The following is a 15358-nucleotide window of genomic DNA, read 5'->3' on the forward strand; positions in this document are numbered from 1 at the left end:
TATGTGTCCTGACTCTATTGACTGATGCTGGGAAGAGGGGGTGCGCTGTGAGCGAGCGAGAGAGAGAGAAAGAGAGAGGGGGGTATAGTTTGTCTGTGTGCCGCAGACTTGAGTGCTTGTGCAGATTTTGTGTGTGTGTGTGTGTGTGTGTGTGTGTGTGTGTGTGTGTGTGTGTGTGTGTGTGAGAGAGAGAGAGAGAAGGAGAGAGAGAGAGAGAGCTATGGAAGGATGTATAGGAAAAAAGAGGGAGTGAGAGATTGTCGTTTCAGTTGCGCGCCGGGCCCTTAGGAGAGTTTCCCTGAATATTAAACCCTTAGTCAGCCTTATCGGGTGTTTCTCTCGACCATTTACCCCCCCCCCCGGTCCTCTAGACCTCCAGAAAAGCTTCAGCACTTAAACATTTAGCGAACGGGGCAGTTTTGTGTTCTTCTTTTAACAACCTACAGTAGTGTTGTAGTGGGCCGTGTGTGGTGGTTTGTTGTGTTGTTAGTAGGACAGTTAATGACAGAATATCGCCATATGGACAGCGATGCAGTCCACACTTCAGACGAGGTTGTCGGGATTGCAGGTCTTAGCCATTTCTTGTGGGGCAGGCAGCGCCAAGTGCTTAGCTCTTAATTCAGGTTCATGTCAACTCAGGCAAGGTGAAGTCAGCTCAGTGCAGTTCAACTCGATCTCAGTCAACCCGGCCCAGTTAAGAGCAGCTCACTCATCTCAGTTCAAGGTTATTCATGCAAATTCAGTTCAGATCTTCACTGTTTCTGTACACAGCCTCAGTTTTGCAGACGGACTTGAGAAAAATCTCTTTCACAGAAACAAATATGTAACACATGATGTGTCCCCTCTGATATCTGATCTCATAGCCTTTTTGCTGCTTCTTCTTAGCAATGTTGCATTGAATAATAATGATGCATGTATTCATCAGACCTCAGTAAAACTCTTAGTTTCTCTCAGTTACTCCCACAACATTCTTCTCACCTCCAGAAGAGCAGGATTTTGACTGTGCCTAGAGCCAAGCTGGAGGTAACTGTTAATATCTTGTGTTATTATGCTGTGTTCTCTCGTACTTTAGCTTTTGGGCAAATTTATGTTAACAAAGTGCTCCCCCGTCCAAATCCTCAACCCTCCTAAGTAAGGGAGCATTATCTGTCTGTCTTGGTGGAAAGTAAAAAGAGATGGAGGAGAGTGTGGCATATTTTGTGCTTTAGCAGTGGGAGAATGCCGTTGCTGCAGCACCATGTCCCGTACCAACACACCACTGGCAGATGGCTCAGGCTTCAATGCTGATCCATAATGTAGACGTGCAAAGTCACAACACCTGGAGCCCTGTATGTGTGTGTGCGTATGCATAAACATTTGTGTGTGTACATGCATAAACAGTTGTGTGTGTGTGTGTGTGTGTGTGTGTGTGTGTGTGTGTGTGTGTGTGTGTGTGTGTGTGTGTGTGTGTTTGTGGATGCATAAACGTGTGTGTGTGCGTGCGTGTTTATCTGTCCGCACATGCTTGCACATATACATGTTTGTATCTGTTTTGTGTGTACGTGCGCGTGTTTGTTAGTTTGTGCGTTTTTGTGTTCGCACATGTGCCTGTGTGTTTGTGTGTAACGATGTGTGTGTACTGTGTGCAGTTTAATGCGTCTTTGGCTCTGCAGAGCTCCCTGTATTTTCTGCTAGTGTGCTTTAGAGGGTTGCTTTGCTGTAGCTCTGGTGCTGATTTCTTTTCCAGTGCATATTGCAGCACTGAGGCCGCTCTCCCCGTCCGGCTGTGTGTTTGCATGGGAGTCAAAACGCAGCAATCAAAACGCAGGTCCACAGCAGACACTTGGAAATATGGCGGCTCTTTGTTTCTTTGATCATTTTTCCTTCCTGTCATTGAAGTCCTTCATAAGTTGAGCTCATGTGACACCAGCTGCTTTTTAATTATTAATTTTTGCAGGACGCACAATCGTGTCATGCCTCGAGCTTATCACGAAAAGTAGAAATCAGGGCGTCTGGGTAGCATGGCGATCTGTTCCGTCGCCTACCAACACGGGGGTCGCCGGTTCGAATCCCCGTGTTACCTCCGGCTTGGTCGGGCGTCCCTACAGACACAATTGGCCGTGTCTGTGGGTTGGGACGTGGGTATGTGTCCTGGTCGCTGCACCAGTGCCTCCTCTGGTTGGCCGGGGCGTCTGTTCAGGAGGGACGGGGAACTGGGAGGGGGGGGGGGTAGCGTGATCCTCCCACGCGCTACGTCCCCCTGGCGAAACTCTTCACTGTCAGGTGAAAAGAAGCGGCTGGCAGCTCCACAGGAGGCATGTGGTAGTCTGCAGCCCTCCCCGGATCGGCAGAGGGGGTGGGGCAACGACTGGGGCAGCTCAGAAGAGTGGGGTAATTGGCCGGATAAAATTGGGGAGAAAAAGGGGGAACTCCCCCCCCAAAAAAAGAAAGGAACGAAAAGAACTCAGACATGACGGTGGATATCAGTAGAGGTATGTGGTAAATCGGGGATCTCCGACACAGGGACACGGACAAAAGCGGTAGATGAATGTGCAACGATCAGTTTATTGAAACAAAAACGGTTAGAAACACCAAGGATGAAAACATTTAAAAGATTTAAACGAGGTGTCTAAGACGCTTTAGCTGGGGAGAGAGATGCAGGTACGCATCCCGGTGACATCTGCTTTCTCCCAGTCTCTGGTGTGCTTGTTTTTGGGGCGTGGAGCCATTTTATTTGTTAATTGGTTAGTTTAGCTTCTGTTTGTGATATTCGTGGCCAGGATATCAAGGCGCAGCCAAGGTGAGGAGTGTGTCCGTGTTGGGAACCTCAGAATTGCATCTCTGCTCTTCGCGGATGACATGGTTTTGTTGGCTTCATCGGAACGCGACCTCCAGCAGGCACTGGGGCGGTTTGCAGCTGAGTGTGAAATGGCCGGGATGAGAGTCAGCACCTCCCAAGTCTGAGGCTATGGTTCTCAACCGGAAAATGATGGATTGCTCCCTTTGGGTTGGAGATGAGTTGTTGCCTCAAGTGATGGCATTCAAGTATATCGGTGTCTTGTTCACGAGTGAGGGTAGGATGGAGAGGGAGATTGATAGGTGGATTGATGCAGCATCAGCAGTAATGCGGACATTGTACCGGAGCGTTGTGGTGAAGAGGGAGCTGAGCTGGAAGGAAAAGCTCTCAATTTACCAGTCAGTCTTCGCTCCAGCCCTCACCTATGGTCATGAGCTTTGGGTAGTGACCAAAAGGGTGAGATCACGGAAACAAGCAGCTGAACTGAGTTTCCTCCATAGGGTGTCTGGGCTCAGCCTTAGAGATAGGGTGAGGAGCTCGGACATCCGGAGGGATCTTGGAGTAGAGCCGCTGCTCCTTCGCGTCGAAAGGAGCTAGTTGAGGTGGTTCGGGCATCTGATTAGGATGCTTCCTGGGCGCCTTCCTTTGGCGGTTTTCCGGGCATGTCCAACTGGGAGGAGACCCCGGGGTAGACGCAGAACTCGCTAGAGGGACTACATGTCCAATCTGGCCTGGGAACGCCTTGAGATCCCTCAGGAGGAGCTGCAGGGCGTTGCTAGGGAGAGGGACGTCTGGAATGCCCTACTTAACTTGCTGCCACCGCGACCCGACCCTGGAGAAGCAGCTGATGATGAGATGAGATGAGATGAGATGAAATGAGATGAGATGGTTAGTTTAGAGTTAAGTAGACTAACCCAGGACAGCTGGTCCACATGTCGCCCCACCACTAAGTTGTTTGCTGATACCCAGAAACTGGTAGCAACTACAGTCCCTATGAATTCACACTGGCTGTGTTCTAGAAGTTTCTGATGAGTGACAGTTGTACCCAAGTACTGTGACACTGATGGTGGTAGCTTCTGCAAGTCTTTAAGGACCGGAATTGCACATCGGCTTTTTATATAACCGGTGCCAAATGAAGTTTAGGAAGTGATATTCCATAACGAGAGCCTAGCAGCTTGGCTTTTTTTTTTTTTTTTTTTTTTTTTTAGCTTGGGGTGAAAATATTAATCTCAAATGGAGCAGAAGTTATAAGTCTTTGGTCCGTCGGGGAAGAGTTATGTCATAGTCTGATCCCCATACTGTTATGGTCTCTCGTGTAGTTCATTACTGTAATTATTATTATTGGTGGTGGTAGCACTGGTAGTTGAAACAGTAGTATTCTCAGTGTGTGTGTGTGTGTGTGTGTGTGTGTGTGTGTGTGTGCGTGCGTTTGTGTGCAGAAAAAAGGACTGGTAATGTGCCACAGGGCTGAAAGAGAGAAAGCATGAGAGGATTTAAATAGTCTCTTTTTGGTTTGGGATTTTTGCTCATCTTGACCTGTGTGGGTGCCGTTTTTTTTTTTTTAACCGTCCAAAGCTCCCTCTCCCTGCCTTTCTAGTCATAGTCTCTCACCCTCTCTCTCTCTCTTTCTCACACAATCGAACTCTCATACATGCTCCCTCTCACTTCCCCTCCATCCCTCGGCCTACATCACCTCCCTCTCTCTCTCTCTCTCTCTCTCTCTCTCTCTCTCTCGCTCTCTCTCTCTCTCTCTCTCTCGCTATTGCACTCTGTTTCTGGTTTCCTCTCTCTCTCTAACATGCCTCCTTTTCTCGCCCTCGCTCTTTAATGTTGCCTCTTTCTCTACACCCCCGCTCCTTTGGTCTCTTCTCTCATACTCTTTCTTCCTCCCTCTCATTCTCACTGTCTTTCTACCCCCTCTCTCTCTCTCTTCTCCCTTCACTGTCACTTCACTCTTCTCTTCCTCCTCAACTACTTCTTTTTTCTGTGTGTGTGTGAGAGATAGAGAGAGAGGGAGAGAGAGAGAGAGAGAGAGAGAGAGAGAGAATTTGCTGGCTGCTGATTGGTTTGTGCAGCAGAGTGAAACGCAGGCAGATTTCCCAATGCGTACACCTCTCGCTCTCTCTCTCTCTCTCTCGTGCTCTCGCTCTCTATCCCTTTCTCTCCTCATCGTTCTATTAACACCATCTTTCTCATCCCCTCACCTCTCTCCCTCTTTCTCTTTCTCTCCACATCTAATCTTTTCCTCATTTTGCTATCATTCTTTGATCTCTTTTTGCTATTCATGCCCCCAATTAAATAATTAAATTGACTTATATTAACTTCATTTCAGTTCAGTTCAACTCAGCTGATACTGGCATTGGAGGGAAAGGAGTCATCCTGCCAAAAACAAAACAAAAGTAAACATTAGCGATCATAAATAAAGCAATCATCAGGATGTAATGAAAACATCGTGAATAATAATATTAGCAAAATCCAAACTGCTCTGAGTCTCTCTCCCTCCTTCCCTGTCTTTCACTGTTTGTTCTCCCTCTCCTCCTTCAGTTCTGCTTCACTTTCAACATCTTCCTTTCTTTTGTTTCCTATTTTCCCTCTCTCCTCTCCGTGCCTCCTCTCCTAAATCTCCCCGCAGTCTTTCTTCTCCTCTCTCACTCCCGCCGATTTCTTTTCCCCTCCATCTACTCCGATCTCTCTCCTTTCCTCCATCCCCGTGCTGCTCCTACACTCCTCTCTCCCCTCGTCATCACCGCTCACCTCTTCCTGGTTCTCTCCTCTGCTCTCTCCCTCTCACGCAGCCTCTCTCTCTTTCCTCCTTCTCTCCTGTGCTCTCCACTTCTCCTGCGCCCTCTTTCTCCTTGGTTTCTCCTTGAGGATGTTGGGAAACGGCTCCTCCTCCCCTCCCCTCTCCTCTCCTCTCTCCTCCTTTTCACTGTTTCCTGTTTGCTTTTTCTTTTCTCTTATTCATTACTTGCAACTGTACAATTGGTTTCACAATGATGTGTTTTCTGGATTGCATGAATTGTTAACCGGGTACTTCAATATGCAATATGCATTGTTTTCCTCTACTGATTCCTTTCTTTCCTCTCTCTCTGTCTGTGTCTCTCTCCGTCTCTCTCTCTCTTGCTCTCTCTCTCTCTTGCCCTCTCTCTCGCTCTCGCTCTCTGTTCCATCTCCTCCTCCTCCTTCTTTGCTAATACTCAGCCCTAAAGTAACCCCCCCCCCTCCACAGTGCACACAATCACAGTGAGCAGACTACACAACCACAGGCACCAATGTACCCATCCATACAGGCAGATAATTTATTTGTTCAAAACACACACACACACACACACACACACACACACACACACACACACTCGCTCACAGTGAGGTTGCCGGCAGTAGAGTCGGTCCTATTTGTCAGTGGGTAGAGTGACATCACCAGTCCTAAACAGCAGCCATCAACATGATCCCTCCACTTTTGAAAGCTTTTGGTAATGAATTGGCAGACACACACACTCACACACACACATGTGCACATTAACATGCACAGACATAAGCAAATACACGCTCAAACAGACAAATATAAACACACACGTGTGTGTGTGTGTGTGTGTGTTTAGAGGCAACGGCGGCACAGCTAAAATGTGCTCTGTCATGTGTCCTGTCCAACAAGACGCTGAACCCCCAACCTACTGTCTTAGTCATGGCACTGCTGTGCATGAGCATTAGTAAATTGTGAATGGTTCCATCGTATTAATTGTTGAGGAATACGAATGAGGCTTGATGATGCACCCACCTCACAGTGCACCGATTCTCCATCTATCCTGCTCCCGGTTGTTGCCAGGAAACATTGGATAATTAAACTTTCTATCAGCATTAACGTCGTCAGGGGTCCTCTGTGACAAAGCTGTTACCCCCACTCTCCACTTGCCAACCCAGCGATGGTTTGTGTAACTCCACCAGAGTTAGTGCCTTCACAATAATTCAAACTTGGTTACGCCATGACTGAACTACCACGTTAATGATAGCCAGACTCAAAGCCGGCCTAAAACATCCAAGTTATTCATCGAGTTTTGTTGGTCCTAAACAAAGCATGTCCTCCATATCGGGCGGCACGGTGGCCCAGTGGTTAGCACTGTTGCCTCACAGAAAGAAGGTCCTGGGTTCGAACCCCAGGCCGTCCCAGGTCCTTTCTGTGTGGGGTTTGCATGTTCTCCCCGTGTCTGCGATGGGTTTCCTCCGGGTGCTCCGGTTTCCCCCCACCATCAAAAAGACATGCATGTTAGGGTTAATACTCCTGCCCGTGCCCCTGAGCAAGGCAATGGAAAGAAGAAGCGAAGTTGGTCCCCGGGCGCTGCAGCTGCCCACTGCTCCTATACAATAGGATGGGTTAAATGCAGAAGACAAATTCATTGTAAGCTGTACAATGAAAAAATAAAGCAGCTTTCTTTCTGTCTTCTGTATATGAGGGAAAACAGCTAAGATATCAATTAACTCATTTTGGTTTCCCAAAATGTGCAGTTAGGTGAAGGATTTCAAAAATGGTTCTTTTTCCACCACTTGTTTTGTCGTATTCTCAAAGTTCACAAACTGAATGATGGGTCAAGCTGCACTAGATGCAGTCTCAAATTTCAAATACAAATACAAAAACGACTACTACTACCACTACTGCTGCTACTACCACCACCACTACTACCACTACTACTACTACTGCTGCTACTACCACCACTACTATTACTACTACCACTACTACTACTACTGCTGCTACTACCACCACCACCACTACTATTACTACTACTACTACTGCTGCTGCTACTACCACCACCACTACTACTACTACTACTACTGCTGCTACTACCACCACCGCTACTACTACTGCTACTACTACTACTACTAGTGCATAAAACTATTAATAAGCACCAGAAAATAGGAATAACAAGCATACAAAAGAGCAAACATATGGCTAAGGAACAGGGGAGCAGAGCTGCAGACATGCGTCGCTGGGGATGGCGTTGGCTGTGGGTAGCTAGTTTATTGAAGGTGACCTTACTGTCTACGCTTGGCCTCGTGTTGGGCTAGACAAACATTCTGTAAGAGGGGCGTCCAGGTGGTGCGGCGGTCTATTCCGTTGCCTAGCAACATGGGGATCGCTGGTTCGAATCCCCGTGTTACCTGCGGCTTTGTCGGGTGTCCCTACCAACACAATTGGCCGTGTCTGCGGGTGGGAAGCCGGATGTGGGTTTGTGTCATTGTCACCGCACTAGCGCGTCCTGTGGTCGGTCGAGGGAAACATCCAACAAACAAACAAAAAAAAAAGAGAAGAAAAGAAAAAATAAATTCTGTAAGAGAGATCACAGTTCGGAACTTCCTGTGAGTCTGCTTAACGAGCTAGTGTTGCCAGGCAACACAATGCGGGGCCAAGACGCGGAGTTTTGGTTGCTATTGATTAGGAGCAACTGGGCTTTGGCTTGTGCAGAGCTCTCAGAGGCATGGCAGCCTGACTGATTCACCGTTATTCAGAGAGTGAGACAGACACACAACTCAAGTTTCTTTTTCCCCAAGCAGGGTTTTACCACAACAGTGTTTTTATTTCCTCTATGGGTGTAATGGACTCGTATAATCAAACAGCGCCTCCCCCCGTCCTCCAGCGATGTAGCCACCACATACACTACCGTTCAAAAGTTTGGGATCACCCAAACAATTTTGTGTTTTCCATGAAAAGTCACACTTATTCACCACCATATGTTGTGAAATGAATAGAAAATAGAGTCAAGACATTGACAAGGTTAGAAATAATGATTTGTATTTGAAATAAGATTTTTTTTACATCAAACTTTGCTTTCGTCAAAGAATCCTCCATTTGCAGCAATTACAGCATTGCAGACCTTTGGCATTCTAGCTGTTAATTTGTTGAGGTAATCTGGAGAAATTGCACCCCACGCTTCCAGAAGCAGCTCCCACAAGTTGGATTGGTTGGATGGGCACTTCTTGCGTACCATACGGTCAAGCTGCTCCCACAACAGCTCAATGGGGTTCAGATCTGGTGACTGCGCTGGCCACTCCATTACCGATAGAATACCAGCTGCCTGCTTCTGCTCTAAATAGTTCTTGCACAATTTGGAGGTGTGTTTAGGGTCATTGTCCTGTTGTAGGATGAAATTGGCTCCAATCAAGCACTGTCCACTGGGTATGGCATGGCGTTGCAAAATGGAGTGATAGCCTTCCTTATTCAGAATCCCTTTTACCCTGTACAAATCTCCCACCTTACCAGCACCAAAGCAACCCCAGACCATCACATTACCTCCACCATGCTTAACAGATGGCGTCAGGCATTCTTCCAGCATCTTTTCATTTGTTCTGCGTCTCACAAACGTTCTTCTTTGTGATCCAAACACCTCAAACTTGGATTCATCTGTCCACAACACTTTTTTCCAGTCTTCCTCTGTCCAATGTCTGTGTTCTTTTGCCCATCTTAATCTTTTTCTTTTATTGGTCAGTCTCAGATATGGCTTTTTCTTTGCCACTCTGCCCTGAAGCCCAGAATCCCGCAGCCGCCTCTTCACTGTAGATGTTGACACTGGTGTTTTGCGGGTACTATTTAATGAAGATGCCAGTTGGGGACCTGTGAGGCGTCTGTTTCTCAAACTAGAGACTCTAATGTACTTATCTTCTTGCTCAGTTGTGCAACGCGGCCTCCCACTTCTTTTTCTACTCTGGTTAGAGCCTGTTTGTGCTGTCCTCTGAAGGGAGTAGTACACACCGGTGTAGGAAATCTTCAATTTCTTAGCAATTTCTCGCATGGAATAGCCTTCATTTCTAAGAACAAGAATAGACTGTCGAGTTTCAGATGAAAGTTCTCTTTTTCTGGCCATTTTGAGCGTTTAATTGACCCCACAAATGTGATGCTCCAGAAACTCAATCTGCTCAAAGGAAGGTCAGTTTTGTAGCTTCTGTAACGAGCTAAACTGTTTTCAGATGTGTGAACATGATTGCACAAGGGTTTTCTAATCATCAATTAGCCTTCTGAGCCAATGAGCAAACACATTGTACCATTAGAACACTGGAGTGATAGTTGCTTGAAATGGGCCTCTATACACCTATGTAGATATTGCACCAAAAACCAGACATTTGCAGCTAGAATAGTCATTTACCACATTAGCAATGTATAGAGTGTATTTCTTTAAAGTTAAGACTAGTTTAAAGTTATCTTCATTGAAAAGTACAGTGCTTTTCCTTCAAAAATATGGACATTTCAGTGTGATCCCAAACTTTTGAACGGTAGTGTAAGTTAGGCTTATTCGTGGGTGCTTGGCGCGCCGCTGCACCAAGAGGAGTGGTTTGCAAAAATCAGCGCGAAAATCAAGGTGGTTTGAAGACGAGGCGTGGATCTTTTTTTTCTGTTTCTCTGACACTGCCTATTAGCAGGGGGTTGATCAAATATCCGCCCAACATGAGGCTCCGCTGCAGGCAGCACGGCGGATTTGTGGTTAACGTCGATGCCACGCATGAAAAGGGTCCCAGGTTCAATCCCGTGTTTCCTCTGGGTAATCCTGTTATCTCCTATACGGTCCAAAGAAGAGGCGGGCTTGTGGACCGGATAATGAAAATCGCCCATAGGTGTAAACTGGGTGTGTGAGCCCTGTGATGGACAGCCGCCTCGTGCCCAGGGGCTGCGGAGATGGGCTCCAGCATCACAGCAGCGCTGAATTGGATTAAATGAGTACTGAGAAGATTGTTGAATAAAACGTATATTTCCACCCAGGCTGCTAAATGCTGCCGTGTTAGCACGGATGGCTCAAGTGAGAACGAAGCCTACAACCCTGGCAATATTACTGCCTTGCTCTCGACCTGTGAGCCAGATAGGGCACCACTAACCCCCAGCTTTAAGAAAGAAATGAGGTTTTTATCACCACACATGGAGCAGAATGGTTGCGCTGTTGGAGAGGGTTATTGGAAAAAATTGTTAAAACTTAAATCATCCTTAACTGTCTGGAAGCGTAACACTGACACACACGCATGCACGCACACACACACTCACACATGCAATATGCTCTCTAATTGTCCCTTTAACCCCCAAACACATAAATTATCTATCTTTATCACTCTAGCTTCCTCACACAAAAGTAGACACCCAAAATACAGAAGCACAGGCTCACACACGCACACCCCCACACACAAACATACCTGTAATAAGGTTATGGGTTGGGGGGGCAGGCAATATCAAACTGCCTAGAGAATGCTGTCTAGACATCTGATCTGTCACCTCTCACCTTCCTGGCGTAGTCATCTAGCCTGCTGAGGCGTGCGTGTGTGTGTGTGTGTGTGTGTGTGTGTGTGTGTGTGTGTGTGTGTGTGTGTGTGTGTGTGTGTGTGTGTGTGTGCAATGTGTGGCTTAATATATGTATGTTTAAACCTTTTTGAAAGACAGATTTAGAGAAAATGTTCCCATGTCAGAATGAGACCACCAGACATAGGAAAAAGATAAAGACACAAAAAAGGAGAGATGACTGGAAGACTCTGTCCAATCCAAGCACTCACCATGCGACATATTCTGTTGATTTGCAAATAAACAAGAGGATCAGGGCAGGGAGCTGGCAGGAAAGACAACGAGGTGTCGACAGAGAGCTGTAGAGTTCATCAGGGACTGAAGGTCCCACCTCACCACCCCTGCACACACTGTGGAGACACCGCACCAACTACATGCCTTACACCTCAATTATTATTGCTGTTAGAGGCGTCCGGGTAGCGTAGCGGTCTATTCTGTTGCCTACCAACACGGGGATCGGCGGTTCGAATCCCCATGTTACCTCCGGCTTGGACGGGCATCCCTACAGACACAGTTGGCCCTGCCGGCGGGTGGGAAGCCGGATGTGGGTATGTGTCCTGGTTGCTGCACCAGCGCCTCCTCTGATCGGTTGGGGCGTCTGTCCAGGTGGTAGGGGGAACTGGGGGGGGGGCGCTACGTCCCCCAGGGGAAACTCCTCACTGTCAGGTGAGAAGAAGCGTCTTGTGACTCCACATGTATCGGAGGAGGCATGTGGTAGTCTGCAGCCCTCCCCGGAACGACAGAGAGGGTGGCGCAGCAACCGGGACGGCTCGGAAGAGGGGGGTAATTGGCCGGGTACAACTGGGGAGAAAAAGGGGGGCAGGGGGAAATATTACTGCTGTTAGGAATGCACAAACTAAAAATAAAACGGGGCAAGGGAGGGAGACAAAGGGAAGAAGAGCAAGAGGGAAAGCGAGAGGAAGTGGTTGGAAAACGCTGAGCGGGAGATAAACAGGGAGGGGGGGTCAGAATAGGAGGAAAGGGGTGAGGGAGTACTCATAAAATAATGAGCGACTTTTTTTTTTTAGCTTAATTACATAAAGACGTACAAAGCGGCCCAAAAACAATCCACGACATTGAAAGCTTTGCCCCTGTTAGAACAGATTTGATGTAATGTAAGATAACAGAGAACAGGAAAGAGAGAGCGAGAGAGAGAGAAGAGACAGACAGACCGAGGGGGGCGGGGCGGGGTGAGAGATATGGAGTAGCCGTCAACCAGAGGATTCAAGTTCAAGACCTCCATGCTGGCCACCAGTCTCCCTCCTGAAGCAGCCTTGAGTATGAGTCTGACTCCTCGGCAGCTCCAAGAGCACTACTCTGTAAACTTACCCCGGCATCTAACCTCTCCATGGAGGGGAAGGCCGAGAGTTTTCCCTACAGGACTCAAACAATTACCCCAGCAAAAAGGATACGGGGGAGAGGAAGGGACGTGCAGTAGAGGGAGGTAGAGCGGATGTGTGCTGCAAGCAACCACATGTTTTATGCCGTTGCATTTTCTTTTCTTTTTTGGGGGAGGGTTTCCCCCGTTTTTCTCCCTAATTGTACTTGGCCAATTGCCCCTCTCTTTCGAGCCGTCCCGGTCGCTGCTCCACCACCTCTGCCGATCCGGGCAGGGCTGCAGACTACCACATGCCTCCTCTGATACATGTGGAGTCGCCAGCCACTTCTTTTCAACTAACCGTGAGGAGTGTTGCCAGGGGGGCGTAGCGCGTGGGAGGATCACGCTACCCCCCCCCCCCAGTTCCTCCTCCACCCCTGAACAGACGCCCCGACCGAGCAGAGGAGGCGCTAGTGCAGCCACCAGGACACATACCCACATCCGGCTTCCCACCCGCAGACACGGCCAATTGTGTCTGTAGGGATGCCCGACCAAACCGGAAGTAACGCGGGGATTCGAACCGGCGATCCTTGTGTTGGTAGGCAACGGAATAGACCGCTACGCTACTTGGATACCCTGGTGTTACATTTTCAGTTGCGAGTGTGAGTGGCGTTCAGTGTGGTATGTGACAGGTTCTTACTAACGAGTACGAGAGGTTTTCAGGCGTCGTCATGTGAGGTTTCATTTTCACCAGCGTGTGTGAGAGGTGTTCAGTAGTGGATGTGAGTGTATTTCAGTAGTGTTTGGGAGAGGCAAAAGGTTTTTCAGTGGTGTATGTGAGAGGTGAGTTTGAATTATGGCCTACACAGCCCCCCATAGTGTTTCACCAAGCGCGTTACATAAAGCTAAAAAAAATTGAACAGAAAAAAAAACAGACAGATTAAAAACAGTGAGAGATGGGACAAGGACAACACAAATTGCACTACAGCAAAAAATAAATAAATAAAAAATCTCTCTCACACACATTAATGCAGTTCCTGTGTACCATTGAAAGCGGGACGTTTCTTGTATTTGTTGCATTTTGCATGGACCTGAAGACAGCCCTGATGAACCAGAGCATTGGCCGGCCGACTGACACGTCACCACCCACCACTTAGCAGCCTCACTATCTGCCAGTACCCCCCCCCCCCAGATCCTTTGTGGTTATGGGTTTTGTGCTCATGTAAGAGACCTGTTCCCCGTCCGATTGTCACTGATGCTCTTTGGACTGGATGTCACATGGACATGATTCAACTAGTCCTCATGGTCCTTTGCTTTCGAAGGGGGAACCAATAATTGGTTTCACTTAATCATCTGTGAGGCCTCTGGGCTCCGGTCTTTCAGTTAGCAGTAGGCCATCTTGATGGGAAAAACTAATTGAGTCTTTGTGTGTCTCATTCCATTTGGTTTACATAAAGCCCCATCAGTTTCATGTCACGTAGTCGTCCCTTTTGAAAACTCTACTAAAGAGAAGTGAATTTGTGACCAGGAGGTTCTCTATTTCAATCTTGGAACATAAGGTCTGTAGAACTTTTGACCATAAATGTGTAACAGTCTTCGACTACCATTACCACTGAGTTGCCCCTGAGCAAGGCACACTGACCCCTAAATGATCTAGCGGAGCTGCTGAGTGGCCAGGAGGAGATGACTGTGGTTGTACTGGGCAGCTTCCAGGGACACAGGAGGAGGGTGGTTGGACGAGGCATCTCCGAGGAGTAAACAAGCATGAAACTATATGAAAGTATGAAACAAAATGGCGCTCTTTCAGATTTCTAGTTTCAAATGAAGGAATAACTCTGTTATTCCTTCCTGTGTCAGAGCGAAGTGCACGAATAAGCCTGCTCTGACCATTCGTCTTCTCAAGACAACATGATCTCACAGAAATACATGAAATGGCTGCCACCTCTTCACTCGCATTACGTGGTGGTGGCACGTAATGTGGTAAAATTACGTGCCGGCAACACAGAAACAGTGCCAGTGGAAAGTCAATTGGGATCCTTTGTCGTGCTGGACACACGAATTCCCTGATTCACCAGCATCATGCAATGAGCGGAGTTCAATATTTTCTAGTAAACAACATTTTATTTTATTGTTATTTTTATTGTCCTTTGACTGAATTTACTATAGTGCCTTAGTTACAGTTTTGTTTTTGTTTTTCTCTAAAAACACTGACTATTGTGTGATATAACTCATTTTGATGTAATGAGGTTAGGGTTAGGGTTAGGGCTCATTGCATGATGTTGTTGAATCAGGGAATTCGTGTGTCCAGTACGACAAAGGATCCTAATTGACTTTCCATTGGCACTGTTTCCGTGGTGCCGGCACGTAATTATTCCACATTGCGTACCACCACCACATAATGTGAGTGGGAAGAGATCGTCATTTCTGTGAGATCATGTTGTTTCAAGACCAAAGAAGAATTTAGACGGTGCATCCATCTGATTCACACTCAGAAATCTTGATCGGACTAAAGCGCCTTAAACCCTAGTGCCCAGTTGGTCTGCATTCATTTTTTTTTCCGTTTGAGGACCTCAATCTGTCCTCGAGTTCCTGTGGATTCTACTAATCATTGAAGTTCCACTATTTCTTCCTTCTTTTTTTCCACCCCTTCCCCCCAGTTGTATCCGGCCAATTACCCAACTCTTCTGAGCCGTCCCGGTCGCTGCTCCAACCCCTCTGCCGATCCGGGGAGGGCTGCAGACTACCACGTGCCTCCTCCGATACATGTGGAGTCGCCAGCCGCTTCTTTTCACCTGACAGTGAGGAGTTTCGCCAGGGAGACGTAGCGTGTGGGAGGATCACGTTATTGCTCCTACTTCCCCCTCCCTCCCCGAACAGGCGCCCCGACCGAGCAAAGGAGGCGCTAGTGCAGCCACCAGGACACATACCCACATCCGGCTTCCCACCCGCAGACATG

This window comes from Lampris incognitus, chromosome 20 (genome assembly GCF_029633865.1).
Source record: "Lampris incognitus isolate fLamInc1 chromosome 20, fLamInc1.hap2, whole genome shotgun sequence".
Classification (NCBI taxonomy): Eukaryota; Metazoa; Chordata; class Actinopteri; order Lampriformes; family Lampridae; genus Lampris; species Lampris incognitus.